Source organism: Oncorhynchus mykiss, unplaced genomic scaffold, assembly GCF_013265735.2.
Source record: "Oncorhynchus mykiss isolate Arlee unplaced genomic scaffold, USDA_OmykA_1.1 un_scaffold_440, whole genome shotgun sequence".
Lineage (NCBI taxonomy): Eukaryota > Metazoa > Chordata > Actinopteri > Salmoniformes > Salmonidae > Oncorhynchus > Oncorhynchus mykiss.
In genome coordinates, this window is record NW_023493887.1 from 72,501 (window position 1) to 97,985 (window position 25,485).

Here is a 25,485-nt window from a genome sequence, read left to right on the forward strand (position 1 = left end):
CGTGCGTAATGCCCCTGCTCACCACACTTATGACATACGAAATCAGGGCACTCTCGTAGTACGTGCCCTGGCTGGATACACAGCCTACAGACCTTGACCTGCCGATCGTGTATTACTCTGAAGTACTCAGCCCCTTCCAACGTTTCAAATTTGGCAGAATATGGCAACGAGCGCACAGTGTCTGTGAACCTAACTTTACAGAAGCGCGTCCCATCAGCAATGTCCGTCCCCGGCCAGTAGCGCCTTTTCACCGGCGATATAGCAGACACACCCCATGCTCTTAGCCGCTCTGTGATGTCCTCGTCTGTAATATATACTGGGAGGTTTAAGAAGGATACAACCATCTCATCCAGCGATAGATCCTTTGCCATGATTCGACAGCTCCGGATTTTAAATCCATCCATCAGTTTTTCTTTCCCTCTCGCACTTGACAGCGTCACTTCAAATCGCTTTTCATCTTTGACCCGACAGCCGCAGACCAGTCCACAAACTTCTTTAATCCCTCTCAATACCTCCATCATTGTAATCTTCTCTTCTCCCATAATTTCAACAGCCACTGTTAAATTCTTTTCATATTTTTGCGCCTGTCTTGCTGCAGCGCCATTATCCATGTTTCCTTTGTTCGTAGTCTTTTTTCCAGCGTTGGTCAAAGCCATTGTATCCATCCGAATAACGACAGGAGGAAAGTCCCCCAAACAGCAATATGCTGCCGGGGAACAACCCCAAACTATAAATCTAACTTAATCAATTTACAAAAAAGAAATTGTACTTCAAAAAGCTCAAAACTCCAACACAAACTCTCTAGAGCAAACACTCAGTCTCAGCGCAATCACTCACACGTGCGTCAATTACCCATCAACAGGTGCGTACTCAGGCCGGTGTGGCCGTAAGCGAGAAACTATCTCTTGGTGCACTATGTAAAGTCAAAGTGAGCCTGATTAACAGCTGTTGCATTTCCACCATTTAGATAAGCATCTTTGTGTCACTCAAAAAGTGGAAGAAATTGCATATACTGTAGCCATAATTTGTAGCACAGATTGTTGGATGAAATACAAACTAACCTTGCTTACTTATTTCAAAGCGAGGGCACATATTTCAGCCTTGTGGGAAAAAACGGACAAAGAGTTGAAATTCCACAAGGCAGTGACAAAAAGCTTACAGCACCTGGTATTCCCAGGCGGTCTCCCATTCAAGTACTAACCAGGCCCGACCCTGCTTAGCTTCCGAGATCGGACGAGATCAGGCGTACTCAGGCCGGTGTGGCCGTAAGCGAGAAACTATCTCTTGGTGCACTATGTAAAGTCAAAGTGAGCCTGATTAACAGCTGTTGCATTTCCACCATTTAGATAAGCATCTTTGTGTCACTCAAAAAGTGGAAGAAATTGCATATACTGTAGCCATAATTTGTAGCACAGATTGTTGGATGAAATACAAACTAACCTTGCTTACTTATTTCAAAGCGAGGGCACATATTTCAGCCTTGTGGGAAAAAACGGACAAAGAGTTGAAATTCCACAAGGCAGTGACAAAAAGCTTACAGCACCTGGTATTCCCAGGCGGTCTCCCATTCAAGTACTAACCAGGCCCGACCCTGCTTAGCTTCCGAGATCGGACGAGATCAGGCGTACTCAGGCCGGTGTGGCCGTAAGCGAAAGGCAATCTCAAAAAGTGGATGAAATTGCATATACTGTAGCCATAATTTGTAGCACAGATTGTTGGATGAAATACAAACTAACCTTGCTTACTTATTTCAAAGCGAGGGCACATATTTCAGCCTTGTGGGAAAAAACGGACAAAGAGTTGAAATTCCACAAGGCAGTGACAAAAAGCTTACAGCACCTGGTATTCCCAGGCGGTCTCCCATCCAAGAACTAACCAGGCCCGACCCTGCTTAGCTTCCGAGATCGGACGAGATCAGGCGTACTCAGGCCGGTGTGGCCGTAAGCGAAAAGCAATCTCAAAAAATGGATGAAATTGCATATACTGTAGCCATAATTTGTAGCACAGATTGTTGGATGAAATACAAACTAACCTTGCTTACTTATTTCAAAGCGAGGGCACATATTTCAGCCTTGTGGGAAAAAACGGACAAAGAGTTGAAATTCCACAAGGCAGTGACAAAAAGCTTACAGCACCTGGTATTCCCAGGCGGTCTCCCATCCAAGTACTAACCAGGCCCGACCCTGCTTAGCTTCCGAGATCGGACGAGATCAGGCGTACTTTTTTTTTTTTTTTTTTTATTATTATTTTTTTTTATTATCAAAATTCTCATTTACATTACATACAAATTTAATATACACAAACCATTGTAATCAACAAAATACACAAACCATTTTAATCAACACAATACTAGACATTGGCAGGCACACAATTCACCCCCTGTCAAATCAATCAGAAAGCCAAATTAATGAATATACCAAAACCAAGATTATACAACCATTTGCATACAATACTTTGTTAAACCAAATTCCATAAGAATAGAGGGTTTCAAATCACCTCCTTATCAAGTAGAACCTAAGACATTCTCAAAACAATTCCTTCAAAATGTTTACTGAATATCTCTTAAACTTTACACATCAAACCCCATGCACCAAACCACCATCCTCCCCCACAGTAATAAATCCACAATCCTTCATAAACACACTCTCTAAATCCTCCTGCTTAGACCTATACATCCCCATTCTACCCACAGTATCTGCACATCATTTAAATTAGACATAACTATGTTTTACCAAAATAGCTACCCCACATGCCCGCACAGCACCTCTACTCACGTACATTTGTCCATTCCATCTCTGCCTTATTTCACCCATACACTGCTCAGTCCAATGAGTCTCCCTAAGACACAACACATCCGCAGAGAAGGCATCCACCAACTCCAGCCTCCCTCCTAGTCCTCAATGATCAACCATCCATCTTCTTTTTCTTCTTAATTATCATGTTCCTTTTATTCTCCAACCTCCAAATCCGTAAGCTCTCCCTCTCTTCCTCCGTCAGTTCTTCTTCAAACTCTTTACGTTTGCGAGAGTCATCCCTTGCAGTATCCACCTCCCTAGAGGAGCCCCCCTCTCCCCGTGGATCGCCCTCCAACTCCACATCGTCTAGGCTTGAGCTTATCCCTCCATCCTTGGGTGCCTCCCTTCCTTCAGTACAAGGCTCCGTCTCCACTTCCTCCTCTGGCTGCCTCTGTTCTTCGTCCTCCTTCTCTCCCTGGGGTTGCTCACTCATGCCAATTTCCTCCCCAGCTTCCTCCACCTCGTTCTCCTCCACGACACTATTTGCGCTGAAATCCTGTGATGCCCAGTCCTGAGCACCTTCCCCATGGGGACAGGAGCACTGCGCTACACCCCTCCCGCATCCAACACAACCTCGCTCTCTCCTCCCTTTGCACTCTCGTGCGTAATGCCCCTGCTCACCACACTTATGACATACGAAATCAGGGCACTCTCGTAGTACGTGCCCTGGCTGGATACACAGCCTACAGACCTTGACCTGCCGATCGTGTATTACTCTGAAGTACTCAGCCCCTTCCAACGTTTCAAATTTGGCAGAATATGGCAACGAGCGCACAGTGTCTGTGAACCTAACTTTACAGAAGCGCGTCCCATCAGCAATGTCCGTCCCCGGCCAGTAGCGCCTTTTCACCGGCGATATAGCAGACACACCCCATGCTCTTAGCCGCTCTGTGATGTCCTCGTCTGTAATATATACTGGGAGGTTTAAGAAGGATACAACCATCTCATCCAGCGATAGATCCTTTGCCATGATTCGACAGCTCCGGATTTTAAATCCATCCATCAGTTTTTCTTTCCCTCTCGCACTTGACAGCGTCACTTCAAATCGCTTTTCATCTTTGACCCGACAGCCGCAGACCAGTCCACAAACTTCTTTAATCCCTCTCAATACCTCCATCATTGTAATCTTCTCTTCTCCCATAATTTCAACAGCCACTGTTAAATTCTTTTCATATTTTTGCGCCTGTCTTGCTGCAGCGCCATTATCCATGTTTCCTTTGTTCGTAGTCTTTTTTCCAGCGTTGGTCAAAGCCATTGTATCCATCCGAATAACGACAGGAGGAAAGTCCCCCAAACAGCAATATGCTGCCGGGGAACAACCCCAAACTATAAATCTAACTTAATCAATTTACAAAAAAGAAATTGTACTTCAAAAAGCTCAAAACTCCAACACAAACTCTCTAGAGCAAACACTCAGTCTCAGCGCAATCACTCACACGTGCGTCAATTACCCATCAACAGGTGCGTACTCAGGCCGGTGTGGCCGTAAGCGAGAAACTATCTCTTGGTGCACTATGTAAAGTCAAAGTGAGCCTGATTAACAGCTGTTGCATTTCCACCATTTAGATAAGCATCTTTGTGTCACTCAAAAAGTGGAAGAAATTGCATATACTGTAGCCATAATTTGTAGCACAGATTGTTGGATGAAATACAAACTAACCTTGCTTACTTATTTCAAAGCGAGGGCACATATTTCAGCCTTGTGGGAAAAAACGGACAAAGAGTTGAAATTCCACAAGGCAGTGACAAAAAGCTTACAGCACCTGGTATTCCCAGGCGGTCTCCCATTCAAGTACTAACCAGGCCCGACCCTGCTTAGCTTCCGAGATCGGACGAGATCAGGCGTACTCAGGCCGGTGTGGCCGTAAGCGAGAAACTATCTCTTGGTGCACTATGTAAAGTCAAAGTGAGCCTGATTAACAGCTGTTGCATTTCCACCATTTAGATAAGCATCTTTGTGTCACTCAAAAAGTGGAAGAAATTGCATATACTGTAGCCATAATTTGTAGCACAGATTGTTGGATGAAATACAAACTAACCTTGCTTACTTATTTCAAAGCGAGGGCACATATTTCAGCCTTGTGGGAAAAAACGGACAAAGAGTTGAAATTCCACAAGGCAGTGACAAAAAGCTTACAGCACCTGGTATTCCCAGGCGGTCTCCCATTCAAGTACTAACCAGGCCCGACCCTGCTTAGCTTCCGAGATCGGACGAGATCAGGCGTACTCAGGCCGGTGTGGCCGTAAGCGAAAGGCAATCTCAAAAAGTGGATGAAATTGCATATACTGTAGCCATAATTTGTAGCACAGATTGTTGGATGAAATACAAACTAACCTTGCTTACTTATTTCAAAGCGAGGGCACATATTTCAGCCTTGTGGGAAAAAACGGACAAAGAGTTGAAATTCCACAAGGCAGTGACAAAAAGCTTACAGCACCTGGTATTCCCAGGCGGTCTCCCATCCAAGTACTAACCAGGCCCGACCCTGCTTAGCTTCCAAGATCGGACGAGATCAGGCATACTCAGGCCGGTGTGGCCGTAAGCGAAAGGCAATCTCAAAAAGTGGATGAAATTGCATATACTGTAGCCATAATTTGTAGCACAGATTGTTGGATGAAATACAAACTAACCTTGCTTACTTATTTCAAAGCGAGGGCACATATTTCAGCCTTGTGGGAAAAAACGGACAAAGAGTTGAAATTCCACAAGGCAGTGACAAAAAGCTTACAGCACCTGGTATTCCCAGGCGGTCTCCCATCCAAGTACTAACCAGGCCCGACCCTGCTTAGCTTCCGAGATCGGACGAGATCAGGCGTACTCAGGCCGGTGTGGCCGTAAGCGAGAAACTATCTCTTGGTGCACTATGTAAAGTCAAAGTGAGCCTGATTAACAGCTGTTGCATTTCCACCATTTAGATAAGCATCTTTGTGTCACTCAAAAAGTGGAAGAAATTGCATATACTGTAGCCATAATTTGTAGCACAGATTGTTGGATGAAATACAAACTAACCTTGCTTACTTATTTCAAAGCGAGGGCACATATTTCAGCCTTGTGGGAAAAAACGGACAAAGAGTTGAAATTCCACAAGGCAGTGACAAAAAGCTTACAGCACCTGGTATTCCCAGGCGGTCTCCCATCCAAGTACTAACCAGGCCCGACCCTGCTTAGCTTCCGAGATCGGACGAGATCAGGCGTACTCAGGCCGGTGTGGCCGTAAGCGAAAGGCAATCTCAAAAAGTGGATGAAATTGCATATACTGTAGCCATAATTTGTAGCACAGATTGTTGGATGAAATACAAACTAACCTTGCTTACTTATTTCAAAGCGAGGGCACATATTTCAGCCTTGTGGGAAAAAACGGACAAAGAGTTGAAATTCCACAAGGCAGTGACAAAAAGCTTACAGCACCTGGTATTCCCAGGCGGTCTCCCATCCAAGTACTAACCAGGCCCGACCCTGCTTAGCTTCCGAGATCGGACGAGATCAGGCGTACTCAGGCCGGTGTGGCCGTAAGCGAGAAACTATCTCTTGGTGCACTATGTAAAGTCAAAGTGAGCCTGATTAACAGCTGTTGCATTTCCACCATTTAGATAAGCATCTTTGTGTCACTCAAAAAGTGGAAGAAATTGCATATACTGTAGCCATAATTTGTAGCACAGATTGTTGGATGAAATACAAACTAACCTTGCTTACTTATTTCAAAGCGAGGGCACATATTTCAGCCTTGTGGGAAAAAACGGACAAAGAGTTGAAATTCCACAAGGCAGTGACAAAAAGCTTACAGCACCTGGTATTCCCAGGCGGTCTCCCATCCAAGTACTAACCAGGCCCGACCCTGCTTAGCTTCCAAGATCGGACGAGATCAGGCATACTCAGGCCGGTGTGGCCGTAAGCGAAAGGCAATCTCAAAAAGTGGATGAAATTGCATATACTGTAGCCATAATTTGTAGCACAGATTGTTGGATGAAATACAAACTAACCTTGCTTACTTATTTCAAAGCGAGGGCACATATTTCAGCCTTGTGGGAAAAAACGGACAAAGAGTTGAAATTCCACAAGGCAGTGACAAAAAGCTTACAGCACCTGGTATTCCCAGGCGGTCTCCCATCCAAGTACTAACCAGGCCCGACCCTGCTTAGCTTCCGAGATCGGACGAGATCAGGCGTACTCAGGCCGGTGTGGCCGTAAGCGAGAAACTATCTCTTGGTGCACTATGTAAAGTCAAAGTGAGCCTGATTAACAGCTGTTGCATTTCCACCATTTAGATAAGCATCTTTGTGTCACTCAAAAAGTGGAAGAAATTGCATATACTGTAGCCATAATTTGTAGCACAGATTGTTGGATGAAATACAAACTAACCTTGCTTACTTATTTCAAAGCGAGGGCACATATTTCAGCCTTGTGGGAAAAAACGGACAAAGAGTTGAAATTCCACAAGGCAGTGACAAAAAGCTTACAGCACCTGGTATTCCCAGGCGGTCTCCCATCCAAGTACTAACCAGGCCCGACCCTGCTTAGCTTCCGAGATCGGACGAGATCAGGCGTACTCAGGCCGGTGTGGCCGTAAGCGAAAGGCAATCTCAAAAAGTGGATGAAATTGCATATACTGTAGCCATAATTTGTAGCACAGATTGTTGGATGAAATACAAACTAACCTTGCTTACTTATTTCAAAGCGAGGGCACATATTTCAGCCTTGTGGGAAAAAACGGACAAAGAGTTGAAATTCCACAAGGCAGTGAAAAAAGCTTACAGCACCTGGTATTCCCAGGCGGTCTCCCATTCAAGTACTAACCAGGCCCGACCCTGCTTAGCTTCCGAGATCGGACGAGATCAGGCGTACTCAGGCCGGTGTGGCCGTAAGCGAGAAACTATCTCTTGGTGCACTATGTAAAGTCAAAGTGAGCCTGATTAACAGCTGTTGCATTTCCACCATTTAGATAAGCATCTTTGTGTCACTCAAAAAGTGGAAGAAATTGCATATACTGTAGCCATAATTTGTAGCACAGATTGTTGGATGAAATACAAACTAACCTTGCTTACTTATTTCAAAGCGAGGGCACATATTTCAGCCTTGTGGGAAAAAACGGACAAAGAGTTGAAATTCCACAAGGGCAGTGACAAAAAGCTTACAGCACCTGGTATTCCCAGGCGGTCTCCCATTCAAGTACTAACCAGGCCCGACCCTGCTTAGCTTCCGAGATCGGACGAGATCAGGCGTACTCAGGCCGGTGTGGCCGTAAGCGAAAGGCAATCTCAAAAAGTGGATGAAATTGCATATACTGTAGCCATAATTTGTAGCACAGATTGTTGGATGAAATACAAACTAACCTTGCTTACTTATTTCAAAGCGAGGGCACATATTTCAGCCTTGTGGGAAAAAACGGACAAAGAGTTGAAATTCCACAAGGCAGTGACAAAAAGCTTACAGCACCTGGTATTCCCAGGCGGTCTCCCATCCAAGTACTAACCAGGCCCGACCCTGCTTAGCTTCCAAGATCGGACGAGATCAGGCATACTCAGGCCGGTGTGGCCGTAAGCGAAAGGCAATCTCAAAAAGTGGATGAAATTGCATATACTGTAGCCATAATTTGTAGCACAGATTGTTGGATGAAATACAAACTAACCTTGCTTACTTATTTCAAAGCGAGGGCACATATTTCAGCCTTGTGGGAAAAAACGGACAAAGAGTTGAAATTCCACAAGGCAGTGACAAAAAGCTTACAGCACCTGGTATTCCCAGGCGGTCTCCCATCCAAGTACTAACCAGGCCCGACCCTGCTTAGCTTCCGAGATCGGACGAGATCAGGCGTACTCAGGCCGGTGTGGCCGTAAGCGAGAAACTATCTCTTGGTGCACTATGTAAAGTCAAAGTGAGCCTGATTAACAGCTGTTGCATTTCCACCATTTAGATAAGCATCTTTGTGTCACTCAAAAAGTGGAAGAAATTGCATATACTGTAGCCATAATTTGTAGCACAGATTGTTGGATGAAATACAAACTAACCTTGCTTACTTATTTCAAAGCGAGGGCACATATTTCAGCCTTGTGGGAAAAAACGGACAAAGAGTTGAAATTCCACAAGGCAGTGACAAAAAGCTTACAGCACCTGGTATTCCCAGGCGGTCTCCCATCCAAGTACTAACCAGGCCCGACCCTGCTTAGCTTCCGAGATCGGACGAGATCAGGCGTACTCAGGCCGGTGTGGCCGTAAGCGAAAGGCAATCTCAAAAAGTGGATGAAATTGCATATACTGTAGCCATAATTTGTAGCACAGATTGTTGGATGAAATACAAACTAACCTTGCTTACTTATTTCAAAGCGAGGGCACATATTTCAGCCTTGTGGGAAAAAACGGACAAAGAGTTGAAATTCCACAAGGCAGTGACAAAAAGCTTACAGCACCTGGTATTCCCAGGCGGTCTCCCATCCAAGTACTAACCAGGCCCGACCCTGCTTAGCTTCCGAGATCGGACGAGATCAGGCGTACTCAGGCCGGTGTGGCCGTAAGCGAGAAACTATCTCTTGGTGCACTATGTAAAGTCAAAGTGAGCCTGATTAACAGCTGTTGCATTTCCACCATTTAGATAAGCATCTTTGTGTCACTCAAAAAGTGGAAGAAATTGCATATACTGTAGCCATAATTTGTAGCACAGATTGTTGGATGAAATACAAACTAACCTTGCTTACTTATTTCAAAGCGAGGGCACATATTTCAGCCTTGTGGGAAAAAACGGACAAAGAGTTGAAATTCCACAAGGCAGTGACAAAAAGCTTACAGCACCTGGTATTCCCAGGCGGTCTCCCATCCAAGTACTAACCAGGCCCGACCCTGCTTAGCTTCCAAGATCGGACGAGATCAGGCATACTCAGGCCGGTGTGGCCGTAAGCGAAAGGCAATCTCAAAAAGTGGATGAAATTGCATATACTGTAGCCATAATTTGTAGCACAGATTGTTGGATGAAATACAAACTAACCTTGCTTACTTATTTCAAAGCGAGGGCACATATTTCAGCCTTGTGGGAAAAAACGGACAAAGAGTTGAAATTCCACAAGGCAGTGACAAAAAGCTTACAGCACCTGGTATTCCCAGGCGGTCTCCCATCCAAGTACTAACCAGGCCCGACCCTGCTTAGCTTCCGAGATCGGACGAGATCAGGCGTACTCAGGCCGGTGTGGCCGTAAGCGAGAAACTATCTCTTGGTGCACTATGTAAAGTCAAAGTGAGCCTGATTAACAGCTGTTGCATTTCCACCATTTAGATAAGCATCTTTGTGTCACTCAAAAAGTGGAAGAAATTGCATATACTGTAGCCATAATTTGTAGCACAGATTGTTGGATGAAATACAAACTAACCTTGCTTACTTATTTCAAAGCGAGGGCACATATTTCAGCCTTGTGGGAAAAAACGGACAAAGAGTTGAAATTCCACAAGGCAGTGACAAAAAGCTTACAGCACCTGGTATTCCCAGGCGGTCTCCCATCCAAGTACTAACCAGGCCCGACCCTGCTTAGCTTCCGAGATCGGACGAGATCAGGCGTACTCAGGCCGGTGTGGCCGTAAGCGAAAGGCAATCTCAAAAAGTGGATGAAATTGCATATACTGTAGCCATAATTTGTAGCACAGATTGTTGGATGAAATACAAACTAACCTTGCTTACTTATTTCAAAGCGAGGGCACATATTTCAGCCTTGTGGGAAAAAACGGACAAAGAGTTGAAATTCCACAAGGCAGTGACAAAAAGCTTACAGCACCTGGTATTCCCAGGCGGTCTCCCATCCAAGTACTAACCAGGCCCGACCCTGCTTAGCTTCCGAGATCGGACGAGATCAGGCGTACTCAGGCCGGTGTGGCCGTAAGCGAGAAACTATCTCTTGGTGCACTATGTAAAGTCAAAGTGAGCCTGATTAACAGCTGTTGCATTTCCACCATTTAGATAAGCATCTTTGTGTCACTCAAAAAGTGGAAGAAATTGCATATACTGTAGCCATAATTTGTAGCACAGATTGTTGGATGAAATACAAACTAACCTTGCTTACTTATTTCAAAGCGAGGGCACATATTTAAGCCTTGTGGGAAAAAACGGACAAAGAGTTGAAATTCCACTGGGCAGTGACAAAAAGCTTACAGCACCTGGTATTCCCAGGCGGTCTCCCATCCAAGAACTAACCAGGCCCGACCCTGCTTAGCTTCCGAGATCGGACGAGATCAGGCGTACTCAGGCCGGTGTGGCCGTAAGCAAAAAGCAATCGCAAAAAATGGATGAAATTGCATATACTGTAGCCATAATTTGTAGCACAGATTGTTGGATGAAATACAAACTAACCTTGCTTACTTATTTCAAAGCGAGGGCACATATTTCAGCCTTGTGGGAAAAAACGGACAAAGAGTTGAAATTCCACAAGGCAGTGACAAAAAGCTTACAGCACCTGGTATTCCCAGGCGGTCTCCCATCCAAGTACTAACCAGGCCCGACCCTGCTTAGCTTCCGAGATCGGACGAGATCAGGCGTACTTTTTTTTTTTTTTTTTTTATTATTATTTTTTTTTATTATCAAAATTCTCATTTACATTACATACAAATTTAATATACACAAACCATTGTAATCAACAAAATACACAAACCATTTTAATCAACACAATACTAGACATTGGCAGGCACACAATTCACCCCCTGTCAAATCAATCAGAAAGCCAAATTAATGAATATACCAAAACCAAGATTATACAACCATTTGCATACAATACTTTGTTAAACCAAATTCCATAAGAATAGAGGGTTTCAAATCACCTCCTTATCAAGTAGAACCTAAGACATTCTCAAAACAATTCCTTCAAAATGTTTACTGAATATCTCTTAAACTTTACACATCAAACCCCATGCACCAAACCACCATCCTCCCCCACAGTAATAAATCCACAATCCTTCATAAACACACTCTCTAAATCCTCCTGCTTAGACCTATACATCCCCATTCTACCCACAGTATCTGCACATCATTTAAATTAGACATAACTATGTTTTACCAAAATAGCTACCCCACATGCCCGCACAGCACCTCTACTCACGTACATTTGTCCATTCCATCTCTGCCTTATTTCACCCATACACTGCTCAGTCCAATGAGTCTCCCTAAGACACAACACATCCGCAGAGAAGGCATCCACCAACTCCAGCCTCCCTCCTAGTCCTCAATGATCAACCATCCATCTTCTTTTTCTTCTTAATTATCATGTTCCTTTTATTCTCCAACCTCCAAATCCGTAAGCTCTCCCTCTCTTCCTCCGTCAGTTCTTCTTCAAACTCTTTACGTTTGCGAGAGTCATCCCTTGCAGTATCCACCTCCCTAGAGGAGCCCCCCTCTCCCCGTGGATCGCCCTCCAACTCCACATCGTCTAGGCTTGAGCTTATCCCTCCATCCTTGGGTGCCTCCCTTCCTTCAGTACAAGGCTCCGTCTCCACTTCCTCCTCTGGCTGCCTCTGTTCTTCGTCCTCCTTCTCTCCCTGGGGTTGCTCACTCATGCCAATTTCCTCCCCAGCTTCCTCCACCTCGTTCTCCTCCACGACACTATTTGCGCTGAAATCCTGTGATGCCCAGTCCTGAGCACCTTCCCCATGGGGACAGGAGCACTGCGCTACACCCCTCCCGCATCCAACACAACCTCGCTCTCTCCTCCCTTTGCACTCTCGTGCGTAATGCCCCTGCTCACCACACTTATGACATACGAAATCAGGGCACTCTCGTAGTACGTGCCCTGGCTGGATACACAGCCTACAGACCTTGACCTGCCGATCGTGTATTACTCTGAAGTACTCAGCCCCTTCCAACGTTTCAAATTTGGCAGAATATGGCAACGAGCGCACAGTGTCTGTGAACCTAACTTTACAGAAGCGCGTCCCATCAGCAATGTCCGTCCCCGGCCAGTAGCGCCTTTTCACCGGCGATATAGCAGACACACCCCATGCTCTTAGCCGCTCTGTGATGTCCTCGTCTGTAATATATACTGGGAGGTTTAAGAAGGATACAACCATCTCATCCAGCGATAGATCCTTTGCCATGATTCGACAGCTCCGGATTTTAAATCCATCCATCAGTTTTTCTTTCCCTCTCGCACTTGACAGCGTCACTTCAAATCGCTTTTCATCTTTGACCCGACAGCCGCAGACCAGTCCACAAACTTCTTTAATCCCTCTCAATACCTCCATCATTGTAATCTTCTCTTCTCCCATAATTTCAACAGCCACTGTTAAATTCTTTTCATATTTTTGCGCCTGTCTTGCTGCAGCGCCATTATCCATGTTTCCTTTGTTCGTAGTCTTTTTTCCAGCGTTGGTCAAAGCCATTGTATCCATCCGAATAACGACAGGAGGAAAGTCCCCCAAACAGCAATATGCTGCCGGGGAACAACCCCAAACTATAAATCTAACTTAATCAATTTACAAAAAAGAAATTGTACTTCAAAAAGCTCAAAACTCCAACACAAACTCTCTAGAGCAAACACTCAGTCTCAGCGCAATCACTCACACGTGCGTCAATTACCCATCAACAGGTGCGTACTCAGGCCGGTGTGGCCGTAAGCGAGAAACTATCTCTTGGTGCACTATGTAAAGTCAAAGTGAGCCTGATTAACAGCTGTTGCATTTCCACCATTTAGATAAGCATCTTTGTGTCACTCAAAAAGTGGAAGAAATTGCATATACTGTAGCCATAATTTGTAGCACAGATTGTTGGATGAAATACAAACTAACCTTGCTTACTTATTTCAAAGCGAGGGCACATATTTCAGCCTTGTGGGAAAAAACGGACAAAGAGTTGAAATTCCACAAGGCAGTGACAAAAAGCTTACAGCACCTGGTATTCCCAGGCGGTCTCCCATTCAAGTACTAACCAGGCCCGACCCTGCTTAGCTTCCGAGATCGGACGAGATCAGGCGTACTCAGGCCGGTGTGGCCGTAAGCGAAAGGCAATCTCAAAAAGTGGATGAAATTGCATATACTGTAGCCATAATTTGTAGCACAGATTGTTGGATGAAATACAAACTAACCTTGCTTACTTATTTCAAAGCGAGGGCACATATTTCAGCCTTGTGGGAAAAAACGGACAAAGAGTTGAAATTCCACAAGGCAGTGACAAAAAGCTTACAGCACCTGGTATTCCCAGGCGGTCTCCCATCCAAGAACTAACCAGGCCCGACCCTGCTTAGCTTCCGAGATCGGACGAGATCAGGCGTACTCAGGCCGGTGTGGCCGTAAGCGAAAAGCAATCTCAAAAAATGGATGAAATTGCATATACTGTAGCCATAATTTGTAGCACAGATTGTTGGATGAAATACAAACTAACCTTGCTTACTTATTTCAAAGCGAGGGCACATATTTCAGCCTTGTGGGAAAAAACGGACAAAGAGTTGAAATTCCACAAGGCAGTGACAAAAAGCTTACAGCACCTGGTATTCCCAGGCGGTCTCCCATCCAAGTACTAACCAGGCCCGACCCTGCTTAGCTTCCGAGATCGGACGAGATCAGGCGTACTTTTTTTTTTTTTTTTTTTATTATTATTTTTTTTTATTATCAAAATTCTCATTTACATTACATACAAATTTAATATACACAAACCATTGTAATCAACAAAATACACAAACCATTTTAATCAACACAATACTAGACATTGGCAGGCACACAATTCACCCCCTGTCAAATCAATCAGAAAGCCAAATTAATGAATATACCAAAACCAAGATTATACAACCATTTGCATACAATACTTTGTTAAACCAAATTCCATAAGAATAGAGGGTTTCAAATCACCTCCTTATCAAGTAGAACCTAAGACATTCTCAAAACAATTCCTTCAAAATGTTTACTGAATATCTCTTAAACTTTACACATCAAACCCCATGCACCAAACCACCATCCTCCCCCACAGTAATAAATCCACAATCCTTCATAAACACACTCTCTAAATCCTCCTGCTTAGACCTATACATCCCCATTCTACCCACAGTATCTGCACATCATTTAAATTAGACATAACTATGTTTTACCAAAATAGCTACCCCACATGCCCGCACAGCACCTCTACTCACGTACATTTGTCCATTCCATCTCTGCCTTATTTCACCCATACACTGCTCAGTCCAATGAGTCTCCCTAAGACACAACACATCCGCAGAGAAGGCATCCACCAACTCCAGCCTCCCTCCTAGTCCTCAATGATCAACCATCCATCTTCTTTTTCTTCTTAATTATCATGTTCCTTTTATTCTCCAACCTCCAAATCCGTAAGCTCTCCCTCTCTTCCTCCGTCAGTTCTTCTTCAAACTCTTTACGTTTGCGAGAGTCATCCCTTGCAGTATCCACCTCCCTAGAGGAGCCCCCCTCTCCCCGTGGATCGCCCTCCAACTCCACATCGTCTAGGCTTGAGCTTATCCCTCCATCCTTGGGTGCCTCCCTTCCTTCAGTACAAGGCTCCGTCTCCACTTCCTCCTCTGGCTGCCTCTGTTCTTCGTCCTCCTTCTCTCCCTGGGGTTGCTCACTCATGCCAATTTCCTCCCCAGCTTCCTCCACCTCGTTCTCCTCCACGACACTATTTGCGCTGAAATCCTGTGATGCCCAGTCCTGAGCACCTTCCCCATGGGGACAGGAGCACTGCGCTACACCCCTCCCGCATCCAACACAACCTCGCTCTCTCCTCCCTTTGCACTCTCGTGCGTAATGCCCCTGCTCACCACACTTATGACATACGAAATCAGGGCACTCTCGTAGTACGTGCCCTGGCTGGATACACAGCCTACAGACCTTGACCTGCCGATCGTGTATTACTCTGAAGTACTCAGCCCCTTCCAACGTTTCAAATTTGGCAGAATATGGCAACGAGCGCACAGTGTCTGTGAACCTAACTTTACAGAAGCGCGTCCCATCAGCAATGTCCGTCCCCGGCCAGTAGCGCCTTTTCACCGGCGATATAGCAGACACACCCCATGCTCTTAGCCGCTCTGTGATGTCCTCGTCTGTAATATATACTGGGAGGTTTAAGAAGGATACAACCATCTCATCCAGCGATAGATCCTTTGCCATGATTCGACAGCTCCGGATTTTAAATCCATCCATCAGTTTTTCTTTCCCTCTCGCACTTGACAGCGTCACTTCAAATCGCTTTTCATCTTTGACCCGACAGCCGCAGACCAGTCCACAAACTTCTTTAATCCCTCTCAATACCTCCATCATTGTAATCTTCTCTTCTCCCATAATTTCAACAGCCACTGTTAAATTCTTTTCATATTTTTGCGCCTGTCTTGCTGCAGCGCCATTATCCATGTTTCCTTTGTTCGTAGTCTTTTTTCCAGCGTTGGTCAAAGCCATTGTATCCATCCGAATAACGACAGGAGGAAAGTCCCCCAAACAGCAATATGCTGCCGGGGAACAACCCCAAACTATAAATCTAACTTAATCAATTTACAAAAAAGAAATTGTACTTCAAAAAGCTCAAAACTCCAACACAAACTCTCTAGAGCAAACACTCAGTCTCAGCGCAATCACTCACACGTGCGTCAATTACCCATCAACAGGTGCGTACTCAGGCCGGTGTGGCCGTAAGCGAGAAACTATCTCTTGGTGCACTATGTAAAGTCAAAGTGAGCCTGATTAACAGCTGTTGCATTTCCACCATTTAGATAAGCATCTTTGTGTCACTCAAAAAGTGGAAGAAATTGCATATACTGTAGCCATAATTTGTAGCACAGATTGTTGGATGAAATACAAACTAACCTTGCTTACTTATTTCAAAGCGAGGGCACATATTTCAGCCTTGTGGGAAAAAACGGACAAAGAGTTGAAATTCCACAAGGCAGTGACAAAAAGCTTACAGCACCTGGTATTCCCAGGCGGTCTCCCATTCAAGTACTAACCAGGCCCGACCCTGCTTAGCTTCCGAGATCGGACGAGATCAGGCGTACTCAGGCCGGTGTGGCCGTAAGCGAGAAACTATCTCTTGGTGCACTATGTAAAGTCAAAGTGAGCCTGATTAACAGCTGTTGCATTTCCACCATTTAGATAAGCATCTTTGTGTCACTCAAAAAGTGGAAGAAATTGCATATACTGTAGCCATAATTTGTAGCACAGATTGTTGGATGAAATACAAACTAACCTTGCTTACTTATTTCAAAGCGAGGGCACATATTTCAGCCTTGTGGGAAAAAACGGACAAAGAGTTGAAATTCCACAAGGCAGTGACAAAAAGCTTACAGCACCTGGTATTCCCAGGCGGTCTCCCATTCAAGTACTAACCAGGCCCGACCCTGCTTAGCTTCCGAGATCGGACGAGATCAGGCGTACTCAGGCCGGTGTGGCCGTAAGCGAAAGGCAATCTCAAAAAGTGGATGAAATTGCATATACTGTAGCCATAATTTGTAGCACAGATTGTTGGATGAAATACAAACTAACCTTGCTTACTTATTTCAAAGCGAGGGCACATATTTCAGCCTTGTGGGAAAAAACGGACAAAGAGTTGAAATTCCACAAGGCAGTGACAAAAAGCTTACAGCACCTGGTATTCCCAGGCGGTCTCCCATCCAAGAACTAACCAGGCCCGACCCTGCTTAGCTTCCGAGATCGGACGAGATCAGGCGTACTCAGGCCGGTGTGGCCGTAAGCGAAAAGCAATCTCAAAAAATGGATGAAATTGCATATACTGTAGCCATAATTTGTAGCACAGATTGTTGGATGAAATACAAACTAACCTTGCTTACTTATTTCAAAGCGAGGGCACATATTTCAGCCTTGTGGGAAAAAACGGACAAAGAGTTGAAATTCCACAAGGCAGTGACAAAAAGCTTACAGCACCTGGTATTCCCAGGCGGTCTCCCATCCAAGTACTAACCAGGCCCGACCCTGCTTAGCTTCCGAGATCGGACGAGATCAGGCGTACTTTTTTTTTTTTTTTTTTTATTATTATTTTTTTTTATTATCAAAATTCTCATTTACATTACATACAAATTTAATATACACAAACCATTGTAATCAACAAAATACACAAACCATTTTAATCAACACAATACTAGACATTGGCAGGCACACAATTCACCCCCTGTCAAATCAATCAGAAAGCCAAATTAATGAATATACCAAAACCAAGATTATACAACCATTTGCATACAATACTTTGTTAAACCAAATTCCATAAGAATAGAGGGTTTCAAATCACCTCCTTATCAAGTAGAACCTAAGACATTCTCAAAACAATTCCTTCAAAATGTTTACTGAATATCTCTTAAACTTTACACATCAAACCCCATGCACCAAACCACCATCCTCCCCCACAGTAATAAATCCACAATCCTTCATAAACACACTCTCTAAATCCTCCTGCTTAGACCTATACATCCCCATTCTACCCACAGTATCTGCACATCATTTAAATTAGACATAACTATGTTTTACCAAAATAGCTACCCCACATGCCCGCACAGCACCTCTACTCACGTACATTTGTCCATTCCATCTCTGCCTTATTTCACCCATACACTGCTCAGTCCAATGAGTCTCCCTAAGACACAACACATCCGCAGAGAAGGCATCCACCAACTCCAGCCTCCCTCCTAGTCCTCAATGATCAACCATCCATCTTCTTTTTCTTCTTAATTATCATGTTCCTTTTATTCTCCAACCTCCAAATCCGTAAGCTCTCCCTCTCTTCCTCCGTCAGTTCTTCTTCAAACTCTTTACGTTTGCGAGAGTCATCCCTTGCAGTATCCACCTCCCTAGAGGAGCCCCCCTCTCCCCGTGGATCGCCCTCCAACTCCACATCGTCTAGGCTTGAGCTTATCCCTCCATCCTTGGGTGCCTCCCTTCCTTCAGTACAAGGCTCCGTCTCCACTTCCTCCTCTGGCTGCCTCTGTTCTTCGTCCTCCTTCTCTCCCTGGGGTTGCTCACTCATGCCAATTTCCTCCCCAGCTTCCTCCACCTCGTTCTCCTCCACGACACTATTTGCGCTGAAATCCTGTGATGCCCAGTCCTGAGCACCTTCCCCATGGGGACAGGAGCACTGCGCTACACCCCTCCCGCATCCAACACAACCTCGCTCTCTCCTCCCTTTGCACTCTCGTGCGTAATGCCCCTGCTCACCACACTTATGACATACGAAATCAGGGCACTCTCGTAGTACGTGCCCTGGCTGGATACACAGCCTACAGACCTTGACCTGCCGATCGTGTATTACTCTGAAGTACTCAGCCCCTTCCAACGTTTCAAATTTGGCAGAATATGGCAACGAGCGCACAGTGTCTGTGAACCTAACTTTACAGAAGCGCGTCCCATCAGCAATGTCCGTCCCCGGCCAGTAGCGCCTTTTCACCGGCGATATAGCAGACACACCCCATGCTCTTAGCCGCTCTGTGATGTCCTCGTCTGTAATATATACTGGGAGGTTTAAGAAGGATACAACCATCTCATCCAGCGATAGATCCTTTGCCATGATTCGACAGCTCCGGATTTTAAATCCATCCATCAGTTTTTCTTTCCCTCTCGCACTTGACAGCGTCACTTCAAATCGCTTTTCATCTTTGACCCGACAGCCGCAGACCAGTCCACAAACTTCTTTAATCCCTCTCAATACCTCCATCATTGTAATCTTCTCTTCTCCCATAATTTCAACAGCCACTGTTAAATTCTTTTCATATTTTTGCGCCTGTCTTGCTGCAGCGCCATTATCCATGTTTCCTTTGTTCGTAGTCTTTTTTCCAGCGTTGGTCAAAGCCATTGTATCCATCCGAATAACGACAGGAGGAAAGTCCCCCAAACAGCAATATGCTGCCGGGGAACAACCCCAAACTATAAATCTAACTTAATCAATTTACAAAAAAGAAATTGTACTTCAAAAAGCTCAAAACTCCAACACAAACTCTCTAGAGCAAACACTCAGTCTCAGCGCAATCACTCACACGTGCGTCAATTACCCATCAACAGGTGCGTACTCAGGCCGGTGTGGCCGTAAGCGAGAAACTATCTCTTGGTGCACTATGTAAAGTCAAAGTGAGCCTGATTAACAGCTGTTGCATTTCCACCATTTAGATAAGCATCTTTGTGTCACTCAAAAAGTGGAAGAAATTGCATATACTGTAGCCATAATTTGTAGCACAGATTGTTGGATGAAATACAAACTAACCTTGCTTACTTATTTCAAAGCGAGGGCACATATTTCAGCCTTGTGGGAAAAAACGGACAAAGAGTTGAAATTCCACAAGGCAGTGACAAAAAGCTTACAGCACCTGGTATTCCCAGGCGGTCTCCCATTCAAGTACTAACCAGGCCCGACCCTGCTTAGCTTCCGAGATCGGACGAGATCAGGCGTACTCAGGCCGGTGTGGCCGTAAGCGAGAAACTATCTCTTGGTGCACTATGTAAAGTCAAAGTGAGCCTGATTAACAGCTGTTGCATTTCCACCATTTAGATAAGCATCTTTGTGTCACTCAAAAAGTGGAAGAAATTGCATATACTGTAGCCATAATTTGTAGCACAGATTGTTGGATGAAATACAAACTAACCTTGCTTACTTATTTCAAAGCGAGGGCACATATTTCAGCCTTGTGGGAAAAAACGGACAAAGAGTTGAAATTCCACAAGGCAGTGACAAAAAGCTTACAGCACCTGGTATTCCCAGGCGGTCTCCCATCCAAGTACTAACCAGGCCCGACCCTGCTTAGCTTCCAAGATCGGACGAGATCAGGCATACTCAGGCCGGTGTGGCCGTAAGCGAAAGGCAATCTCAAAAAGTGGATGAAATTGCATATACTGTAGCCATAATTTGTAGCACAGATTGTTGGATGAAATACAAACTAACCTTGCTTACTTATTTCAAAGCGAGGGCACATATTTCAGCCTTGTGGGAAAAAACGGACAAAGAGTTGAAATTCCACAAGGCAGTGACAAAAAGCTTACAGCACCTGGTATTCCCAGGCGGTCTCCCATTCAAGTACTAACCAGGCCCGACCCTGCTTAGCTTCCGAGATCGGACGAGATCAGGCGTACTCAGGCCGGTGTGGCCGTAAGCGAGAAACTATCTCTTGGTGCACTATGTAAAGTCAAAGTGAGCCTGATTAACAGCTGTTGCATTTCCACCATTTAGATAAGCATCTTTGTGTCACTCAAAAAGTGGAAGAAATTGCATATACTGTAGCCATAATTTGTAGCACAGATTGTTGGATGAAATACAAACTAACCTTGCTTACTTATTTCAAAGCGAGGGCACATATTTCAGCCTTGTGGGAAAAAACGGACAAAGAGTTGAAATTCCACAAGGCAGTGACAAAAAGCTTACAGCACCTGGTATTCCCAGGCGGTCTCCCATCCAAGTACTAACCAGGCCCGACCCTGCTTAGCTTCCAAGATCGGACGAGATCAGGCATACTCAGGCCGGTGTGGCCGTAAGCGAAAGGCAATCTCAAAAAGTGGATGAAATTGCATATACTGTAGCCATAATTTGTAGCACAGATTGTTGGATGAAATACAAACTAACCTTGCTTACTTATTTCAAAGCGAGGGCACATATTTCAGCCTTGTGGGAAAAAACGGACAAAGAGTTGAAATTCCACAAGGCAGTGACAAAAAGCTTACAGCACCTGGTATTCCCAGGCGGTCTCCCATCCAAGTACTAACCAGGCCCGACCCTGCTTAGCTTCCGAGATCGGACGAGATCAGGCGTACTCAGGCCGGTGTGGCCGTAAGCAAGAAACTATCTCTTGGTGCACTATGTAAAGTCAAAGTGAGCCTGATTAACAGCTGTTGCATTTCCACCATTTAGATAAGCATCTTTGTGTCACTCAAAAAGTGGAAGAAATTGCATATACTGTAGCCATAATTTGTAGCACAGATTGTTGGATGAAATACAAACTAACCTTGCTTACTTATTTCAAAGCGAGGGCACATATTTCAGCCTTGTGGGAAAAAACGGACAAAGAGTTGAAATTCCACAAGGCAGTGACAAAAAGCTTACAGCACCTGGTATTCCCAGGCTGTCTCCCATCCAAGTACTAACCAGGCCCGACCCTGCTTAGCTTCCGAGATCGGACGAGATCAGGCGTACTCAGGCCGGTGTGGCCGCAAGCGAAAGGCAATCTCAAAAAGTGGATGAAATTGCATATACTGTAGCCATAATTTGTAGCACAGATTGTTGGATGAAATACAAACTAACCTTGCTTACTTATTTCAAAGCGAGGGCACATATTTCAGCCTTGTGGGAAAAAACGGACAAAGAGTTGAAATTCCACAAGGCAGTGACAAAAAGCTTACAGCACCTGGTATTCCCAGGCGGTCTCCCATCCAAGTACTAACCAGGCCCGACCCTGCTTAGCTTCCGAGATCGGACGAGATCAGGCGTACTCAGGCCGGTGTGGCCGTAAGCGAGAAACTATCTCTTGGTGCACTATGTAAAGTCAAAGTGAGCCTGATTAACAGCTGTTGCATTTCCACCATTTAGATAAGCATCTTTGTGTCACTCAAAAAGTGGAAGAAATTGCATATACTGTAGCCATAATTTGTAGCACAGATTGTTGGATGAAATACAAACTAACCTTGCTTACTTATTTCAAAGCGAGGGCACATATTTCAGCCTTGTGGGAAAAAACGGACAAAGAGTTGAAATTCCACAAGGCAGTGACAAAAAGCTTACAGCACCTGGTATTCCCAGGCGGTCTCCCATCCAAGTACTAACCAGGCCCGACCCTGCTTAGCTTCCGAGATCGGACGAGATCAGGCGTACTCAGGCCGGTGTGGCCGTAAGCGAGAAACTATCTCTTGGTGCACTATGTAAAGTCAAAGTGAGCCTGATTAACAGCTGTTGCATTTCCACCATTTAGATAAGCATCTTTGTGTCACTCAAAAAGTGGAAGAAATTGCATATACTGTAGCCATAATTTGTAGCACAGATTGTTGGATGAAATACAAACTAACCTTGCTTACTTATTTCAAAGCGAGGGCACATATTTCAGCCTTGTGGGAAAAAACGGACAAAGAGTTGAAATTCCACAAGGCAGTGACAAAAAGCTTACAGCACCTGGTATTCCCAGGCGGTCTCCCATCCAAGTACTAACCAGGCCCGACCCTGCTTAGCTTCCAAGATCGGACGAGATCAGGCATACTCAGGCCGGTGTGGCCGTAAGCGAAAGGCAATCTCAAAAAGTGGATGAAATTGCATATACTGTAGCCATAATTTGTAGCACAGATTGTTGGATGAAATACAAACTAACCTTGCTTACTTATTTCAAAGCGAGGGCACATATTTCAGCCTTGTGGGAAAAAACGGACAAAGAGTTGAAATTCCACAAGGCAGTGACAAAAAGCTTACAGCACCTGGTATTCCCAGGCGGTCTCCCATCCAAGTATTAACCAGGCCCGACCCTGCTTAGCTTCCGAGATCGGACGAGATCAGGCGTACTCAGGCCGGTGTGGCCGTAAGCGAGAAACTATCTCTTGGTGCACTATGTAAAGTCAAAGTGAGCCTGATTAACAGCTGTTGCATTTCCACCATTTAGATAAGCATCTTTGTGTCACTCAAAAAGTGGAAGAAATTGCATATACTGTAGCCATAATTTGTAGCACAGATTGTTGGATGAAATACAAACTAACCTTGCTTACTTATTTCAAAGCGAGGGCACATATTTCAGCCTTGTGGGAAAAAACGGACAAAGAGTTGAAATTCCACAAGGCAGTGACAAAAAGCTTACAGCACCTGGTATTCCCAGGCGGTCTCCCATCCAAGAACTAACCAGGCCCGACCCTGCTTAGCTTCCGAGATCGGACGAGATCAGGCGTACTCAGGCCGGTGTGGCCGTAAGCGAAAAGCAATCTCAAAAAATGGATGAAATTGCATATACTGTAGCCATAATTTGTAGCACAGATTGTTGGATGAAATACAAACTAACCTTGCTTACTTATTTCAAAGCGAGGGCACATATTTCAGCCTTGTGGGAAAAAACGGACAAAGAGTTGAAATTCCACTGGGCAGTGACAAAAAGCTTACAGCACCTGGTATTCCCAGGCGGTCTCCCATCCAAGTACTAACCAGGCCCGACCCTGCTTAGCTTCCGAGATCGGACGAGATCAGGCGTACTTTTTTTTTTTTTTTTTTTATTATTATTTTTTTTTATTATCAAAATTCTCATTTACATTACATACAAATTTAATATACACAAACCATTGTAATCAACAAAATACACAAACCATTTTAATCAACACAATACTAGACATTGGCAGGCACACAATTCACCCCCTGTCAAATCAATCAGAAAGCCAAATTAATGAATATACCAAAACCAAGATTATACAACCATTTGCATACAATACTTTGTTAAACCAAATTCCATAAGAATAGAGGGTTTCAAATCACCTCCTTATCAAGTAGAACCTAAGACATTCTCAAAACAATTCCTTCAAAATGTTTACTGAATATCTCTTAAACTTTACACATCAAACCCCATGCACCAAACCACCATCCTCCCCCACAGTAATAAATCCACAATCCTTCATAAACACACTCTCTAAATCCTCCTGCTTAGACCTATACATCCCCATTCTACCCACAGTATCTGCACATCATTTAAATTAGACATAACTATGTTTTACCAAAATAGCTACCCCACATGCCCGCACAGCACCTCTACTCACGTACATTTGTCCATTCCATCTCTGCCTTATTTCACCCATACACTGCTCAGTCCAATGAGTCTCCCTAAGACACAACACATCCGCAGAGAAGGCATCCACCAACTCCAGCCTCCCTCCTAGTCCTCAATGATCAACCATCCATCTTCTTTTTCTTCTTAATTATCATGTTCCTTTTATTCTCCAACCTCCAAATCCGTAAGCTCTCCCTCTCTTCCTCCGTCAGTTCTTCTTCAAACTCTTTACGTTTGCGAGAGTCATCCCTTGCAGTATCCACCTCCCTAGAGGAGCCCCCCTCTCCCCGTGGATCGCCCTCCAACTCCACATCGTCTAGGCTTGAGCTTATCCCTCCATCCTTGGGTGCCTCCCTTCCTTCAGTACAAGGCTCCGTCTCCACTTCCTCCTCTGGCTGCCTCTGTTCTTCGTCCTCCTTCTCTCCCTGGGGTTGCTCACTCATGCCAATTTCCTCCCCAGCTTCCTCCACCTCGTTCTCCTCCACGACACTATTTGCGCTGAAATCCTGTGATGCCCAGTCCTGAGCACCTTCCCCATGGGGACAGGAGCACTGCGCTACACCCCTCCCGCATCCAACACAACCTCGCTCTCTCCTCCCTTTGCACTCTCGTGCGTAATGCCCCTGCTCACCACACTTATGACATACGAAATCAGGGCACTCTCGTAGTACGTGCCCTGGCTGGATACACAGCCTACAGACCTTGACCTGCCGATCGTGTATTACTCTGAAGTACTCAGCCCCTTCCAACGTTTCAAATTTGGCAGAATATGGCAACGAGCGCACAGTGTCTGTGAACCTAACTTTACAGAAGCGCGTCCCATCAGCAATGTCCGTCCCCGGCCAGTAGCGCCTTTTCACCGGCGATATAGCAGACACACCCCATGCTCTTAGCCGCTCTGTGATGTCCTCGTCTGTAATATATACTGGGAGGTTTAAGAAGGATACAACCATCTCATCCAGCGATAGATCCTTTGCCATGATTCGACAGCTCCGGATTTTAAATCCATCCATCAGTTTTTCTT

General features: G+C 44.9%; 38 non-coding genes and 1 pseudogene across 38 annotated transcripts; all 39 read right to left on the reverse strand.

The window, feature by feature from the left end:
• Positions 1–1,152: 1,152 nt before the first annotated feature.
• On the reverse strand, positions 1,153–1,271 carry LOC118957049. The gene has a single exon (XR_005046366.1). It is a non-coding gene; the product is annotated as a 5S ribosomal RNA (ribosomal RNA).
• A 260-nt stretch (positions 1,272–1,531) lies between these two features.
• On the reverse strand, positions 1,532–1,650 carry LOC118957051. Its single transcript, XR_005046368.1, has one exon. It is a non-coding gene; the product is annotated as a 5S ribosomal RNA (ribosomal RNA).
• A 177-nt stretch (positions 1,651–1,827) lies between these two features.
• On the reverse strand, positions 1,828–1,946 carry LOC118957142. Its single transcript, XR_005046459.1, has one exon. It is a non-coding gene; the product is annotated as a 5S ribosomal RNA (ribosomal RNA).
• Positions 1,947–4,546: 2,600 nt separating this feature from the next.
• On the reverse strand, positions 4,547–4,665 carry LOC118957052. Its single transcript, XR_005046369.1, has one exon. It is a non-coding gene; the product is annotated as a 5S ribosomal RNA (ribosomal RNA).
• A 260-nt stretch (positions 4,666–4,925) lies between these two features.
• On the reverse strand, positions 4,926–5,044 carry LOC118957053. Its single transcript, XR_005046370.1, has one exon. It is a non-coding gene; the product is annotated as a 5S ribosomal RNA (ribosomal RNA).
• A 177-nt stretch (positions 5,045–5,221) lies between these two features.
• On the reverse strand, positions 5,222–5,340 carry LOC118957187. Its single transcript, XR_005046504.1, has one exon. It is a non-coding gene; the product is annotated as a 5S ribosomal RNA (ribosomal RNA).
• Positions 5,341–5,517: 177 nt separating this feature from the next.
• On the reverse strand, positions 5,518–5,636 carry LOC118957011. The gene has a single exon (XR_005046328.1). It is a non-coding gene; the product is annotated as a 5S ribosomal RNA (ribosomal RNA).
• Positions 5,637–5,896: 260 nt separating this feature from the next.
• Positions 5,897–6,015, reverse strand: LOC118957012. The gene has a single exon (XR_005046329.1). It is a non-coding gene; the product is annotated as a 5S ribosomal RNA (ribosomal RNA).
• A 177-nt stretch (positions 6,016–6,192) lies between these two features.
• Positions 6,193–6,311, reverse strand: LOC118957013. The gene has a single exon (XR_005046330.1). It is a non-coding gene; the product is annotated as a 5S ribosomal RNA (ribosomal RNA).
• A 260-nt stretch (positions 6,312–6,571) lies between these two features.
• Positions 6,572–6,690, reverse strand: LOC118957188. Its single transcript, XR_005046505.1, has one exon. It is a non-coding gene; the product is annotated as a 5S ribosomal RNA (ribosomal RNA).
• A 177-nt stretch (positions 6,691–6,867) lies between these two features.
• On the reverse strand, positions 6,868–6,986 carry LOC118957014. The gene has a single exon (XR_005046331.1). It is a non-coding gene; the product is annotated as a 5S ribosomal RNA (ribosomal RNA).
• Positions 6,987–7,246: 260 nt separating this feature from the next.
• On the reverse strand, positions 7,247–7,365 carry LOC118957015. Its single transcript, XR_005046332.1, has one exon. It is a non-coding gene; the product is annotated as a 5S ribosomal RNA (ribosomal RNA).
• Positions 7,366–7,541: 176 nt separating this feature from the next.
• On the reverse strand, positions 7,542–7,660 carry LOC118957054. Its single transcript, XR_005046371.1, has one exon. It is a non-coding gene; the product is annotated as a 5S ribosomal RNA (ribosomal RNA).
• A 261-nt stretch (positions 7,661–7,921) lies between these two features.
• LOC118957055 lies at positions 7,922–8,040 on the reverse strand. The gene has a single exon (XR_005046372.1). It is a non-coding gene; the product is annotated as a 5S ribosomal RNA (ribosomal RNA).
• A 177-nt stretch (positions 8,041–8,217) lies between these two features.
• Positions 8,218–8,336, reverse strand: LOC118957189. The gene has a single exon (XR_005046506.1). It is a non-coding gene; the product is annotated as a 5S ribosomal RNA (ribosomal RNA).
• Positions 8,337–8,513: 177 nt separating this feature from the next.
• Positions 8,514–8,632, reverse strand: LOC118957016. The gene has a single exon (XR_005046333.1). It is a non-coding gene; the product is annotated as a 5S ribosomal RNA (ribosomal RNA).
• A 260-nt stretch (positions 8,633–8,892) lies between these two features.
• LOC118957018 lies at positions 8,893–9,011 on the reverse strand. Its single transcript, XR_005046335.1, has one exon. It is a non-coding gene; the product is annotated as a 5S ribosomal RNA (ribosomal RNA).
• Positions 9,012–9,188: 177 nt separating this feature from the next.
• Positions 9,189–9,307, reverse strand: LOC118957019. Its single transcript, XR_005046336.1, has one exon. It is a non-coding gene; the product is annotated as a 5S ribosomal RNA (ribosomal RNA).
• Positions 9,308–9,567: 260 nt separating this feature from the next.
• Positions 9,568–9,686, reverse strand: LOC118957190. The gene has a single exon (XR_005046507.1). It is a non-coding gene; the product is annotated as a 5S ribosomal RNA (ribosomal RNA).
• Positions 9,687–9,863: 177 nt separating this feature from the next.
• LOC118957020 lies at positions 9,864–9,982 on the reverse strand. The gene has a single exon (XR_005046337.1). It is a non-coding gene; the product is annotated as a 5S ribosomal RNA (ribosomal RNA).
• A 260-nt stretch (positions 9,983–10,242) lies between these two features.
• On the reverse strand, positions 10,243–10,361 carry LOC118957021. Its single transcript, XR_005046338.1, has one exon. It is a non-coding gene; the product is annotated as a 5S ribosomal RNA (ribosomal RNA).
• Positions 10,362–10,538: 177 nt separating this feature from the next.
• Positions 10,539–10,657, reverse strand: LOC118957022. Its single transcript, XR_005046339.1, has one exon. It is a non-coding gene; the product is annotated as a 5S ribosomal RNA (ribosomal RNA).
• Positions 10,658–10,917: 260 nt separating this feature from the next.
• Positions 10,918–11,036, reverse strand: LOC118957143. The gene has a single exon (XR_005046460.1). It is a non-coding gene; the product is annotated as a 5S ribosomal RNA (ribosomal RNA).
• Positions 11,037–13,636: 2,600 nt separating this feature from the next.
• Positions 13,637–13,755, reverse strand: LOC118957056. Its single transcript, XR_005046373.1, has one exon. It is a non-coding gene; the product is annotated as a 5S ribosomal RNA (ribosomal RNA).
• A 177-nt stretch (positions 13,756–13,932) lies between these two features.
• Positions 13,933–14,051, reverse strand: LOC118957144. The gene has a single exon (XR_005046461.1). It is a non-coding gene; the product is annotated as a 5S ribosomal RNA (ribosomal RNA).
• Positions 14,052–16,651: 2,600 nt separating this feature from the next.
• LOC118957057 lies at positions 16,652–16,770 on the reverse strand. The gene has a single exon (XR_005046374.1). It is a non-coding gene; the product is annotated as a 5S ribosomal RNA (ribosomal RNA).
• Positions 16,771–17,030: 260 nt separating this feature from the next.
• Positions 17,031–17,149, reverse strand: LOC118957058. Its single transcript, XR_005046375.1, has one exon. It is a non-coding gene; the product is annotated as a 5S ribosomal RNA (ribosomal RNA).
• Positions 17,150–17,326: 177 nt separating this feature from the next.
• LOC118957145 lies at positions 17,327–17,445 on the reverse strand. The gene has a single exon (XR_005046462.1). It is a non-coding gene; the product is annotated as a 5S ribosomal RNA (ribosomal RNA).
• Positions 17,446–20,045: 2,600 nt separating this feature from the next.
• On the reverse strand, positions 20,046–20,164 carry LOC118957059. Its single transcript, XR_005046376.1, has one exon. It is a non-coding gene; the product is annotated as a 5S ribosomal RNA (ribosomal RNA).
• Positions 20,165–20,424: 260 nt separating this feature from the next.
• LOC118957191 lies at positions 20,425–20,543 on the reverse strand. The gene has a single exon (XR_005046508.1). It is a non-coding gene; the product is annotated as a 5S ribosomal RNA (ribosomal RNA).
• A 177-nt stretch (positions 20,544–20,720) lies between these two features.
• On the reverse strand, positions 20,721–20,839 carry LOC118957060. The gene has a single exon (XR_005046377.1). It is a non-coding gene; the product is annotated as a 5S ribosomal RNA (ribosomal RNA).
• A 260-nt stretch (positions 20,840–21,099) lies between these two features.
• On the reverse strand, positions 21,100–21,218 carry LOC118957192. The gene has a single exon (XR_005046509.1). It is a non-coding gene; the product is annotated as a 5S ribosomal RNA (ribosomal RNA).
• A 177-nt stretch (positions 21,219–21,395) lies between these two features.
• LOC118957023 lies at positions 21,396–21,514 on the reverse strand. Its single transcript, XR_005046340.1, has one exon. It is a non-coding gene; the product is annotated as a 5S ribosomal RNA (ribosomal RNA).
• Positions 21,515–21,774: 260 nt separating this feature from the next.
• LOC118957205 lies at positions 21,775–21,893 on the reverse strand (annotated as a pseudogene).
• Positions 21,894–22,070: 177 nt separating this feature from the next.
• LOC118957024 lies at positions 22,071–22,189 on the reverse strand. Its single transcript, XR_005046341.1, has one exon. It is a non-coding gene; the product is annotated as a 5S ribosomal RNA (ribosomal RNA).
• Positions 22,190–22,449: 260 nt separating this feature from the next.
• On the reverse strand, positions 22,450–22,568 carry LOC118957025. The gene has a single exon (XR_005046342.1). It is a non-coding gene; the product is annotated as a 5S ribosomal RNA (ribosomal RNA).
• A 260-nt stretch (positions 22,569–22,828) lies between these two features.
• LOC118957193 lies at positions 22,829–22,947 on the reverse strand. The gene has a single exon (XR_005046510.1). It is a non-coding gene; the product is annotated as a 5S ribosomal RNA (ribosomal RNA).
• A 177-nt stretch (positions 22,948–23,124) lies between these two features.
• LOC118957138 lies at positions 23,125–23,243 on the reverse strand. The gene has a single exon (XR_005046455.1). It is a non-coding gene; the product is annotated as a 5S ribosomal RNA (ribosomal RNA).
• Positions 23,244–23,503: 260 nt separating this feature from the next.
• On the reverse strand, positions 23,504–23,622 carry LOC118957147. Its single transcript, XR_005046463.1, has one exon. It is a non-coding gene; the product is annotated as a 5S ribosomal RNA (ribosomal RNA).
• Positions 23,623–25,485: the final 1,863 nt, after the last annotated feature.